Below are 12,693 nucleotides of genomic sequence, written 5' to 3'. Positions count from 1 at the left end.
GTTGGTGGTCAGAATCCAAACCTGAGCCCGCCATGGGGGCCCAGTCTTTCCCAGGCATCCCAAGTGTAAGGGAGGCACAGCCCTGGAGCCCTACACCCTCACGCTCAGCCACGCTCAGGCCGGTGTGGCCCCGCACAGAATCCGTAGCAGGATGACGCATGCTGATGGAGCCGTGATTCAGAAACAGGGCCTGATAAATGTGCTGTCCCATGCAGTGCTTGCTGACTCCTTACAGGAAACAGGAAGGCGGTCTTTAGTCAGCCTCTGCACCTTCTGAGATTCTGCTTGGAAACATCCACGTAGGAAACGTGAGAAAGGAAGGAAGGATACAGGAGAGGAGAGGGAGAGGTCATCACCATCTGTGCCGAGAAAAAACTAACTGGAAAAGCCGTTTCTGCACATGTGGTCACATATATAGTGTAGAGTGATTCACTCAGTGTCTGTATGGGTTCTTTCCTCATTTTAGGTATATCAGCTTTCTGCACCAGTGAATGTAAAAACAGTATCTTGTTTGGTTGTTTTAATTTTTATTGGGGTATAGTTGATTTACAGTGTTCTTAGTTTCTGCTGTACAGTAAAGTGAATCAGTTATACATACACATACATCCACCCTTTTTTAGATTCTTCTCCCATGTAGGTCATTACCGAGTACTGAGTAGAGTTCCCTGTGCGGTACAGTAGGTCCTTGTTGGTTATCTATTTTTTAAGTAGTGTGTATGTGTTAATCCGAAGCTCCTAATTTGTCCCTCCCCCCCTTCCCCCCTGGTAACCATAAGTTTGTAAAAACAGTATCTTAATCCCAGTATCTGCAGGATTTAAGACTCACCCTTCTTTGGAGAGCTCAGCTGGAAGACCTTGTGGCTCTCCCGAATTTGTGAATCCACACCAGGGCCTCTTTATCCTCCCTGCCATCGCACAGCTGCAGGAGGGGCCCCCGTACCGCGTGGCACATAGAGCACCCTCAGAGGGAGCAGGCCCGTCGTTCTGTCAGCCACGTGGGCCTCCCCCAGCCCCAGCCCCTTCCACGTGCCTCTGCCCTGCCCCCAGCCGCCTCCCTGTGGGCCGTTCCCTCCGAGGAGCCTCGCTGTCCTGTCCATGCACTGGGTGGGCATCCCCCTGGGGGCCAGGGCCTCTGCTCTACTCTGAAATTGCCCCTTCGAGCCCACTGCCCCATAATGAGAAGTAGCAGAGGAGCATGGCCTGCAGGCCTGACTCCTGAAACTCCCTGGAGAAAGTTGTGCCATCCCATGCTGCTGCTCCCCGTGCCCTGTGTCCAGGGACAGAGGGGACTGGGGACATGAAAGGCACGGCATGTCCTCCCTAAGACAAGGCCCAGCCGGGGGCCCCTTCTCCTGTTGCTCGTGCTTCCGTTATGGACCGTCCCCTCTCCCCGGATGTCCTCACATGCACCCTCTGCAGACAGACCCTCCCAGAAAAGCCCCGCCTTACCTGCCCTTCTCCATCTCCCGCTGCATCTCATGGGAACATCCTTGACGGAGCACATAACTCCGCTCTGGACAGTTTACATCTGATGGCACCTTTCATCCTCCCGGCACAGCCTTGGGTGACAGGGAAACTGAGTTTCCAGTGCGCTTGTCCCTTTGACAAGGGGACATCTTCAGGAAGCAGCAAGGCCAGCACGCAAATCCTGGTTGTCCCCACTCACGGCACCTCCTCCATGGGCAGAGAGCTTCCCGAGGCTTCCAGGGTCCCCAGGACGCCGTGCTTGGCAAGACAGCATCTCACTCCGGGGAGGACACAGTCCCCTCCACTCTGCCCTCAGCCCAGCCTCCGCTCCTGTAATTGAGGCAAGCTCTCCCTCAGCCTCCAGATTCCAGGGCGAATTTTCAGTATCCTGATGGGGGACCCCCACTGTCACGAGCCTGAGGGTAGCCCGCTTTCCCCTGGTCAAGCGACGGGCACGTGGAACTCACACGCCCACCTCCTGGATTTCCCTGCACAAAAAGACATGTTGTGTGTGGTGTTCCGACTCAGCCTTGGTCTTGCGTTTCTCCAGCGGCTCTCCCTTCTACGAGTGAAAACAGCATCTTCCTTTTGCTTCTTCAGTTACAGATGCTGTTCGATTTTGCCGGACGCTGTTACCTGTGTTTACTCTACCAGGTGGAAGAGCCCAGGGTTGCACTCATAGAAAATTTTGGTGTAAGGTGATAGGTTCTCTGCAGGAAAGGAACAGGCTGGTGTCCTGAGCCACAGGTCCCTGTAGGAATCAGTGACCTCGTGGAACCCTCTGTGCCCACTTTTGGTCGATTCTGCTCCAAGTCTTAAGAGAAACCTTGGAGAGATCTTACCTTTGACAAGCCCTCAGCTGACAGCTTGCTCAGGGCAGGACTGGTAACCATTTCACTGAATCCCCTCACCTGAATAAGGTGTCTTCACGGTCAGCCAGTGCCCCACAGAAGTGGTGCTGCCATAAGCTTCTAGATTCGTCTTTTGCAACAGGAAGGCAGGAAACAGGGACACATCCGAAACCCGGAGCTTAGGTTTGCAAAGTGAGGGTGTACAGGGTTATGGGGATGAAAATTTGTGAGCCAGGTGTTGGCAGACACGAGCTCCTCCTAGGAGACACGGGTTTGCGTAGCGACTGAGAGCGTGAGTCAGCACATCCAAAGAGGGCAGGCTGACTCCTTCTCTACCTCCTGTTTGGTCATGGACCATGTACCCCGAGCATCAGTCTGCCCATCTAAAAACTGGGGATGGCGTAATCCTGTACATATCAGGAGGGCTGTCATGGGTCTCAGGGACACACAGATCCCATGGGAGGTGCCCAGTGATTGACTGTTGGCTATTACTAATTACTTCAGTAGCCGTAGTGATGATAGGAGACACTGTGTGTCATCTCATTGCCAGGAATGCTAACGAAACTTCGGTCCGTGCTTCTCTCCCTCGAGCAGGCGTCAGGCTGTTGTGGAGAGCTTGTGCAAACACACATTGCTGGCGCCCCAGGCTCTGTGGTTCTGGAGCGGGTCCGAGAATGCATTTCCCACCAGCTCCCAGGTGAGGCCCGTGCCGCTGGTCAGGGTCCCACACCTGGCAGAACCGCGGCTGAAGTCAGAGTGCCCGGCACCCGTGAGTTGTAGGAGCGTGTGCCAGGCCAAGTTAAAGTTTGGAGCTCCTGGGATTTTCGTACGCAGACCGTGGTTTCAGCCCTGGATGGGCCCTAGGTGAGCTCGCTGACCTGGAAGAAGTCATGGAAACTCAGTATGCCTTGTTTAAAAGCTTAAAAATAGAAGTTAAAAAAAAAAGTTTAAAAAGAATCTCTTATTTTTAAGCTGTCCTGATAGCATTTCTGTATCAGTAACATACTGTTAAATATCACAAAATAATCGGTAAACTGACTTCCATGGATGAGTTTGGGAGATTTTTAACTTGAAAAGCCCTTAATCATCACTACCAAATTCTACACTTACTTCCCTGAACTTCTCCCCATTTTAGAAGGTATGTCTCCTAATCTTGCAGTTTGTTAGGGCTCAGTAAACGTCCTCTGTGCTTCTTGCCCCCCTGCCTCTGACTTTGCCCGCCCTGCTCTTCTGTTTCTTGGGGCCTGTTCGGTATCCCCACCACTGCCTCTGGCTCCAGGGCCGGCTGTCGCCAATGCCTCGCCTTTCCTGTCACTTTCAGTGTCTCTGAGGGTGGGAGGAAGACCAGGGCCACAGGATGGGTGATCAAAAAGCAGAGACAGTGAACAAGGGAAAGCCTAGATGCAGGGGATGCATCACCAGTTTCAGTGGTGGAATGGAAAAAGAAAACAACTTTGGGGAACGAAGCGTAGCTGGGCTTTGCTGTTACCTCGCCGCAGTCTAAGTAAAATATTGCGGAGAAGCTTGAGTTGTTCCTTACCTTCTTTGTCTGTGTTGTGCCTTTGCCGAAATACAAACAAGAACAAAAAACGAGGAGAGGAATTGTTTTTCCTGTGTTTTCCACGTGAAGTGCTTCAGTGTGATTATGGGGGTGGGTAGGTGGAAGGCCGTTTGTCCACACCCCTTGACTAACAGGGGACACCTGGAGTTGACCTGGCAGGTGTGCAGGGGCATCTGGGATTTGCCTGGAAGACTCATCATTGTTTGTACTTGGCATCCGGGGCGCTGGAACTGGTAGCTACTGCAGAGATCACGTTTTTCTTGACTGCTCGTCGTGTGGGACAGTGCCCGCCTGTCCTTCTCCAGTCCTTCCGTGTGTGAAGGAGTCCTGCCATCACTCTGCCTCAGTCTGCTCCAGCTGCCCTAACAAAAGTACACAGACTGGGTGGCTTATACAGCACACGTGTTTTTCTCACAGTTCTGGAGCTGGAGAAGTCCAAGACCAAGGTCAGGCGGATTTGGTGTCTGCGGAGAGTCCGATCTCTGTTCACAGTGCCTTCTGTGTCCTCACGTAACAGAAGGGGTTGGGGGGCTCTCTCTCTGGGTCTCTTTTAGGAGAGTCCTAATCCTATTCAGGAGGGCTCCTCCCTCATGACCTCACCACCTCCCAAAGGCCCCACCTCCTAGCAGCGTCCATCACATGGGGAATTAGCATTTAACATAGGAATTCAGGGGACACGCACACTGTGTGTGAGCAGCTACCTCCCTTGCCTGTCGGCGCCCCTCGGCAGGCAGCATGATGAGCCTCTGGTCGGCCCTCTTAGGATGGTCTTCCCGGCCTGCATCCCTTGGGTAGAGTCAGGCCCTGACCTCCGACTGTGATGTCTGGCCTTTTCATTTACTTCAGTAGTAAGGAGTGAGGTAGGAGTCTTTCCAGTTTTATTTTTCAGAGGCCATTGTTCGCATCCATCACAATGGTGTCTCCTCAGGGAAAGCTCATTTTATACCTTAAATCCTGAGAAAGTCTTGCTCTCTTCCTAGGCCAGAGATAGGGGACAACGCTGCTAAGTCTTCCCTCCTTGGGCACAGACGTCACGCTTTCGAAAAGACAGCCTTCCTTTTGGTTGACTGAGAGCCGTCTCACGCACCCTGTCCTTTGTCCCCACGTCCTCATACTGATAGGCTGACCCCAGGAGTGTCTCTGTGTTCAGGAACAGTCTGGCCACCTGGAATTCCAGGTACGTCTTCATTTTCTTGTGCTGCAAACCCTGGTTCTCCTTGTTCTGAGCAGACCTCGAGAAGTCTAGTCAGGACGCTTTCATCACATTGGCCTTCAGGGGTAGTTCACTCTGCACAGATGGATCAGTTTTAGCATGTAATTCCCGCGATACCATGTGCACACTCGAGGTAAGGAATGTAAGGATACAGCTCCCACGAGCATCTTTGTGGCCCTCCGCGATCCCTCTCTGTTCATGCCCCTGCCACGGTAGCTGTCAGTCTCCTGAAACTACAGGTGAGTTTGCACTTCCTGGGATTTTATATGGAATCTTGCAGAATGTACTCCTTTTTGAATCTGGCTTCTTGCATGGAGCATCATGTTTTTGAACTCATTCATGGGATTCATGTTATTTTTTTTCCTTTTTATTGCTAGTGGTTGTATGATAGTTGTATACTTCGTAAGAAACTGCCAGACTGTTATCCAAAGTGGTTTTTATGTTGGGCTGTGTATTACTTTTATTGCTGCTGTAAAAAATTATCACAAACCCTGTGGCTTAAAACAACACAAAGTGACGTATCTTTTAGCTCTGGAGGCCAGAAATCCACAGCAGTCTTGGACGGGGGAGAATCTAGGTGTTGACAGGGCTGCATTCCTTCTGGAGGCTCTAGAGGAGAGTTTTCTTGTCTTTCCGGCTTCTACAGGTCACCCACCTTCCTATTGTGACCCTGCATTGCCTGACCTCTGCTTCTGCCCTCAACATCTCCTCTGACTCTGACCCTCCTCCCTGCCTCTCGGAAGGATCCTTGTGATCCTGGAGCGTCATCTCCCCACCTCAGGACTCTTGCTTAAACACACCTGCGAGGTCCATTTTGCCATGAAGCCTACTCAGAGGTTCTGGAGATCAGGGCACGTGCATCTTTGCGGGGCTGCTGTTCTTTCTACTGCAGGTTGTTTGTGTCACCACTGAGCTGTAAAGTGCGGCTCCTTATAGATTCTGCATGTAAGTTGTGTCTGTGTGTGTGTATTTTCTCTCACTTTGTGGCCTGCCTTTTCTTCCTGGGGTCCTTTAATTTTGACGAAAGCCCCTTTATCCATGTGTTCTTCTAGGGTTCTTACTGTGTGTTCTGTGTATGAAGCCTTCGTAGAACCCATGGTTCCAAAGATGGTCTCCTGTATTTTCTTCCGGAAGTTTTATAGCTTTGGTTTTACATTTAGGTTTATGAGTCTAAGGGTCAGTGTTCATTTTTTTTTCCTCCAGTACAGATATGTTTCCATAGGGATAACATATGATCCAGCAACATTTTTTGAACCAGTTCATTTTTAAAATGATTTCCTTAAACTTTATTATGGATTACCAGAAAAAAAAAAAGTTGACTAATACCCATACCTATTAAAGGGAATAATTGACAACGCCAGTGAATCATGCTGAATACTAATCAAGATTTTTACTTTACAAGTGATCACCCAGTTAAATTATTATTACCGATCTTCATTTTAAGGAGTTATTATTTCTTCTTTACAGTTGAAAACTGATAGCTTCCAGCCACAGGCAACAGTACATCAGACCCTTAAATACTTTTCCTCTAAGTCTGCTAGAGCAAGCAGGCTGCTAAATTTGAAGCACATATTACCCGGACTGATAATTTCATGCTTGTTAATTACTCGTTTCGGTCTTGTACATTCCTAAACACGAGGATGTGTTCCCTCTTACATGCAAGCTCATTTGTAAAGGTTAAACCGCACAGACTAGGAAAGCCTCTCCTGTGTGTATAAACAACACGCAGTGTTGGTGGCCCCTGGAGAGAGCACCTGAGTGCCCTCAGCGCGTGGAGACTTGCAGTGTTTGCTGGAGGCGGCATCTGTGTTCTCCTCGTCCTGTTTTCTTTCTCCTCCCCAGAATGCCAGGCCTCTGGGTTCGGTGTCTAACGTAGCTTCTGCCTGGCATCTGTTTTCAGGTCTGAGCGGACATTCCTGGACGTCCAGGTCCTTGTGGATAGCAGAGGGCCACATATCAGTAGTTCTGAGCTGAGAAAAATACTCTGATTTACATACTGCCTTTTCTCTACCACTCTTTCTGCAAAGCTTCCTTTACCTTGCAGGTATTTGGCTGTTCCTTTTTTTTTTTTCCCCCAAGCAAACTTTAATAAGCTTTTCAGTCTCGATCACTGAGTTCTGTATTTAACTTGGCAAGGATGTTTCTGTCTCACTTAACCACGTTTTTTCAGTGCCTCTCACAGAGAATGTGCCCGATGCACCTGTGTGAAGAGGAATGCTTCACCCAGGGGAGAGGTGAACGGAGCTAGGTAGGGAGTGGGGTCCTACCTCCGGCCTGGAACATGCTGAGGGTGGGTTTGTGGAGGGCCAGGTGGCCAGGAGGAGACGTAGGGCCATCCATGCAGGGCCCGTGGGTCCAGCGTGTGGCCCAGGGTCTTTGACCGGCTCAGTGCCTGTCTCCCTTAATGGGACTGGAATGTTTGGGGCATCTCGCACAGTCTCCATAGCTGCTCTGCTCACCCGGTGGCTTTCCACAGTGGCGTCCTGTCCTGGAGACGGAGCCGTCTGCCCCCTGCGGGTGGGACCCTTGTCCTTCTCGGGCCGGCGCAGCCTGCTGGGGGGCTGTCTTGACTCGGAGGACAGTGGCCTCTGGACCTTGGACTCCTAAGAGTGAGAAAGCAAGCAGCTGGCAGATGCCTTACGCTCGAGAGACGGGACGTGCCAGCCGTGCACCGACCCACAGCCTCCCGAGCGTCCGGACCACGGACCCTGCAGCGATCAGTGCTCTGTGCCTGTAGCTTCCCACGTGGGATGGGCCAGGGAAAGCCAGATAGATACGCCCCCAAACCAGCCATGCCGCGTGTCCCGCTTATGGTAGCCACCTCCTGGGTCCCCGCCCTGCAGCCTCCACCAGGCGGTCCCTGCGGCCGGCCCCCTTCCCGGGAGGGCTGTCCACTACCCTGCTGGCCTTTCTGCTGCTGCTCAGCCAAGCGCTGGCCGAGTCTTCCCGCGGAGAGCTAGGCGTAGGCGCCTCCGCTAGCGCTCAGCACCGGCGGGTCCTTCTTGGCTCCCGGAAGGGCCTTTTGTCCTGTAGGGCCTCCTGCCTCAGGCTGTGCCCCTGCCAGCCCCTCTCAGAACCTGGTATGTCCACACCTTCTTCTGCCTTTCTCCAGATCCACCGGTGCCCTTCCACCGCACCTGGGGTGACCGGCACTTTTAGCAGGTACCTTCTTCCACCTTGGCCTTGCTCGTCACAGCGGCCGGTGAGGCTGGTAGACGCCCTGGCCAGCTGGCCCGGCAGGGGTACGGCAGAGGCAACTCGGAGCCAAGCATGGCTCCAATAGAGGCTCTGGGCTTCGTGCCGTGTGCTGGGAGCATGGAGAACAGCATCAGACAGCTGTTGCAGAAACACTTTTTGCCATGAGTGTGCTAGAAATTATTAAGCAAGCTGGGGAGCACTGAGAAGTCAAGAAAAGCCCTGGGCAGCCCCTGACAGCAGAGCCCGCCGGGTCGGATGGCTCACCTCCTGTCTTCCTGAGAAGCACCAGCCACGTCTGCAGGCTCTCGTCATCTAGAGCTTAGGCTGTAGGATGGCTGTGCCGCTTGACCTAAGAGTACATTTTTGGGAACGGACGCTTATTTTCCAGTGAGGTCCTTCGTCACTGGAGGAAATCAAGGATCCCCTGCTAGAAAGCACAGAGAGCAAGTGTGTCGGTCTCAGTAGTTGTTCTCAAACCGAGGGCCCCAGCAACAGCTGTTGCTTCCTGTTCTGTGGTCCCAGGGCTAGACATCCTTCTTCTTCTCGATTTCCACTTGGGAGAGAGATGAACCAGTTCACTAATCCTTTCAGTATAGTATGTTCCAATCAAGTTGTCTGTAGTTTACTGCAAGCTACATGTTTCTTCAAAAGAAAAAAAAAGTTTAAGTATGCATGGGATGCAATACAGAGGAAAGTATAAGTAGATTATTTTTTCTTTAATTTCTGCTAATAGATCTATGCGTGTAATCGTTAAAATCAAGCTTTTCTTGGTTAAACTTGATCTGGTTTTAAAATCGCTGACTGCAGAGCACAGAGCTTTGGTAAAAGCAGGTCAGGTCAGTGATTCTCCCGTGTTAGGCACGCACACCCTGGTTTCCTCCTGGTGGGAGGGGGAGGTTGATAAAACACACAGCAGATCTGGGGTCACAGCGCTGGGCCTCACCCAGTTTCTCCTCAGTAGGTCTGGACTGAGGCCCAAGCATTTGCGTTCCTGACGCTCCTGGTCCAGGGACCACACTTTGAGGACCAGTGGATTAGGGAAACCAGTGGTAGGTGAACAAAAGAAGTGCATTTTTTCAAGGAGTGTATTCAGTGATTGATTACCTACTGTATACTACCACGGTGGCTTAGAAAAATGGCACCACCACTCTGATCAGAATGTACCGTGGCGTGCGCTGCCTTTTTATCGTTAAAGCCGTTTCACGTGTAAACTATGTAGCTTTTACCACACTGAAGAAGACTGCTCCATTTCTGGGTGAGAGGAAGCACGGAGCCGGCTACATCAGTCTGCTTCCCCTTCCACAACTCCCTGTTTGCCAGACTGTGACAATTTGATTTTAGCCCGAGATGGGCCCTTCTGCCTTTCCACGTGGAAAGGTATGTTGTATCGTTAAAGAACTATCTGTAGCACAAAACAGTGTCTTTAGGTCACCTTCGCCCTCCTTTTTTTTTTTTTTAGTAATTGGAAAGTAAGACTATTCTCAAGATATATTAAGTGCTGAGAAGCATTATCTCACTTTGTTCAAGGTGTACAGGATATGGAAGGTGTAAGTTGACTGGAGAGCGTTAATCAGTGTGGGTCCACAGTCTGTTTCCAAAACCGGAGGAGCCAGTTGTATTTCGATTTTTAAATTATTATTTTAAAGTGGAATGCATTGATTCCATGATATGTACGCTCTGTGGGGGGGCGGCGGCGGTGGCCTGGGGCAGCATCCGTAATCCAAAGCCTGTTGGTGTTTGTACAGGGAAGCACAAGAAGGTTCACGCTAAGTGTCCCAAATATTAAACATTAAAACTGACTCTGGTTTTGCTGCTAAATGAGAACTTTTCCGTTTCCAGAAGTTTATGGATCATGGGGCTGGGGACACGGCGTCAGTGTGCCTGTCCTAGGCCAGGCGGTCAGTTAACAAGTATTTGTGAAGCTAGGGAATGTGTAACACTGTGGGAGGGAATCCCAAATGGTTACCACTTCCTTTTAAAGTAAAGCACCCGGAACGAGGCCCTGTGACTTGTCAGATGCAGCAGCCCTTGCCGTTTTGGGAGCTGTGGTGTGCAGGCAGGGAAAGCAGAGCTCGTCGTCTCCTCTGAGCTCACAGATGCTCCCTGACCGCCTTCCGCGGAGCCGCTGCAGGGCACGTGTGCCCCAGATGGCCCTAGAGGCGGGGAGGCAGGGCCAGGCGCCGTGCTCACAGCTGCGCGCCGGTTACCCGCTCAGCTGACGCAGGCGCCTAGCAGGTGTGTGCCCGTGGGAAGACCCCCCAGGGTGCAGACGGGTAAGCTAAGGCCCAGTGGGGTGCCGAGCACATGTCCTGAGTTCCCAGCGGCTGGCCAGCTCCGGGGCAGGGCCTCCAACCCAGGCCAGCCGGGCTTCCGAGCGCGGGGCCGGCTCCCAGCCCAGAGTCCTCCGGCACGCCTGGGCCTGCAGGCGGCCGCTGCTCCCCACGGTGCCCCTGGCAGAAGCCGAAGGTCACCGAGGCGAAGCAGCTCCTCCTGGGACGTCCAGCCAGAGCGTGGCCAGGCTGGGGATTCGCTGCTCTTCTCGGATCAGGACGCCCTTGCTTTGTGTCCGTGTGGTACAGAAATGGAGATGGGGTGGGCCGAGAAACCAAGCCAGCTCTTACCCTACATGCTTCTTACTCTCGGGTTGATTGAGGGGTTTTGCCATTAAATAATGCGGATCATGCCTTTAGAACTGGATTAGGTGCAGCTTCGTGCAAGAGAGAAGTGGGGAAATACGCTCACGCCTTCCGTCTTCATAAGCTGAAACACAAATGGATACCGTCCTCAGAGTCTGGGATGGACTCAGCCAGCATTTAAATACGTTCTCGATGATAAAAGCTGTTGCTAAGCATAGTACGACAGAAGCTCAGCCTCAGACGAAACAGAGAGGCCTTCCAGGTGTGGTGATGCCTTTTATAGTAACAGTTCAGTGACCCTAAACGTCAGTGCCTTCTGTTTTCCCACCTGGGGACCCAGCCCGCAGCTCGGATGAAAATACCAACCTCTGGGCTGAGTCTGTCCGCTCACCTCCCTCACTGCCCCCCGCCCAGTCCGATGCCCTCGTGTCACTGCCTGCCTGATCCCTTCATCTGTACCTGCTGGGACTGCTGCCTGGATCCTATCCCCCCCACTACCCAGGGCTGAGGTTCTCGTGTACCTGCAGTACTTTCCTAACACACCTGAGTAAGGGAGCAGCTTGTGTGCACGTAGCCTGTGGAAAACCACGTGAGTTTCCTGTGAAAAATAACCGAGAAGCACGGCGCAGAGCACAGCTACTTTATGCGGCTTCATTTTAGTTTAGCTTCTGGAGAACCTTTTCCTTTCAAAACGCTGTCCCTTTCATTGATCGTACGCTGTCGTCAGCTGGCGTACTCATTGCCGGGTCTGAGGAGCTTGGCGATGCATTCAGATCCTCGCTTATTCCACCGAGGGTTTGAGGTGATTTTATCTAAATTGTGAAGAAAAGTGGCTGTCGGCACAGTCTCCTACAGATTTATAATCCCACCGTTCTGTGCCTTTTAAATTAAAAGCTTCAGCTTTAAATAAACGCTGCTTGAAGCATTTTTAAAGAGTACAGCTGTTTTCTGTCTTCAGAATTAGTCTTTTTTCATGCTCCTTTCTCCTTCCCCGTCCACTTGCTTCAGCACGAGTCCCTCATGTTAACTCCCCACCCGGCCTCTGCTGCTTTCCTGGCACTCCCTAGCCTTCGCAAACCCATCAGTGGTCTCTCACTCGCTGGGTGCCGGCGATGTCTTTTTGTCAGTCTTTCTCTCTCTCTCAACCGCTAGAGGAAAAGTGCTCACGTGTAGAAGGTAAAATGTACGGCCTCCCTGCCAGTGCATCCATCTCCCCCGCACCATCCCGAGAGCCCTCCCTCTGTGTCCGCTCACAGGCGAGAAGGATGTAAAAGGGTGTGTGTGACAGGCAGCCCTCCTCAGCGTCCAGCGGAGGGTGCACCAGCCCTTCCCTCTTTGCTGGGACTTCTTCAGGGAGATTAAGTGCAGCATGGTTCTAGAAAAACTAGAACCACTCAGGTTATTATGCAGACGCTGGCTGCTTCTACCAAGGATCCCGGGAAGACTTTTCCTCAAGTCCCACCTTCTTTTGTACCAAAAAAAGAAAAGGAAACAAAAGCTGGAATGTATTACCCAGCCCAGGGTCATGCCCAAGCACGGGTCTGGCGAGTATGTCTGAGGGTGGATATCTGAGATCTTTTTGTTGTGTGTCTTATACCGTCCCCCCAGAATCCAGCCCGTGGTAGAACAGTGAGGACCCAAAGAGTTAAAGCGCTGAGCGTACTTGATACGCAGCTGTAGATGATTTTGCCTTGAAAAGCAGAGGAGAAAGAAAAGCTCTTTCTGTTGCTGGGTCATCGTCAAGGCTGAAGCATGCCACGTGGGGCT

The 12,693-nt window shown here is 51.8% G+C and overlaps 1 protein-coding gene across 2 annotated transcripts in view; it reads left to right on the top strand.

Moving 5' to 3' along the window:
* PUDP (pseudouridine 5'-phosphatase) overlaps positions 1-12,693 on the top strand; it is a 370,323-nt gene that overhangs the window by 19,890 nt on the left and 337,740 nt on the right. The window lies entirely within an intron of this gene.

Source organism: Phocoena sinus, chromosome X (genome assembly GCF_008692025.1).
Source record: "Phocoena sinus isolate mPhoSin1 chromosome X, mPhoSin1.pri, whole genome shotgun sequence".
NCBI classification, from domain to species: domain Eukaryota; kingdom Metazoa; phylum Chordata; class Mammalia; order Artiodactyla; family Phocoenidae; genus Phocoena; species Phocoena sinus.
The sequence above is the reverse complement of the archived record's forward strand: the minus strand, read 5'-3'. Positions and strand labels throughout refer to the sequence as shown.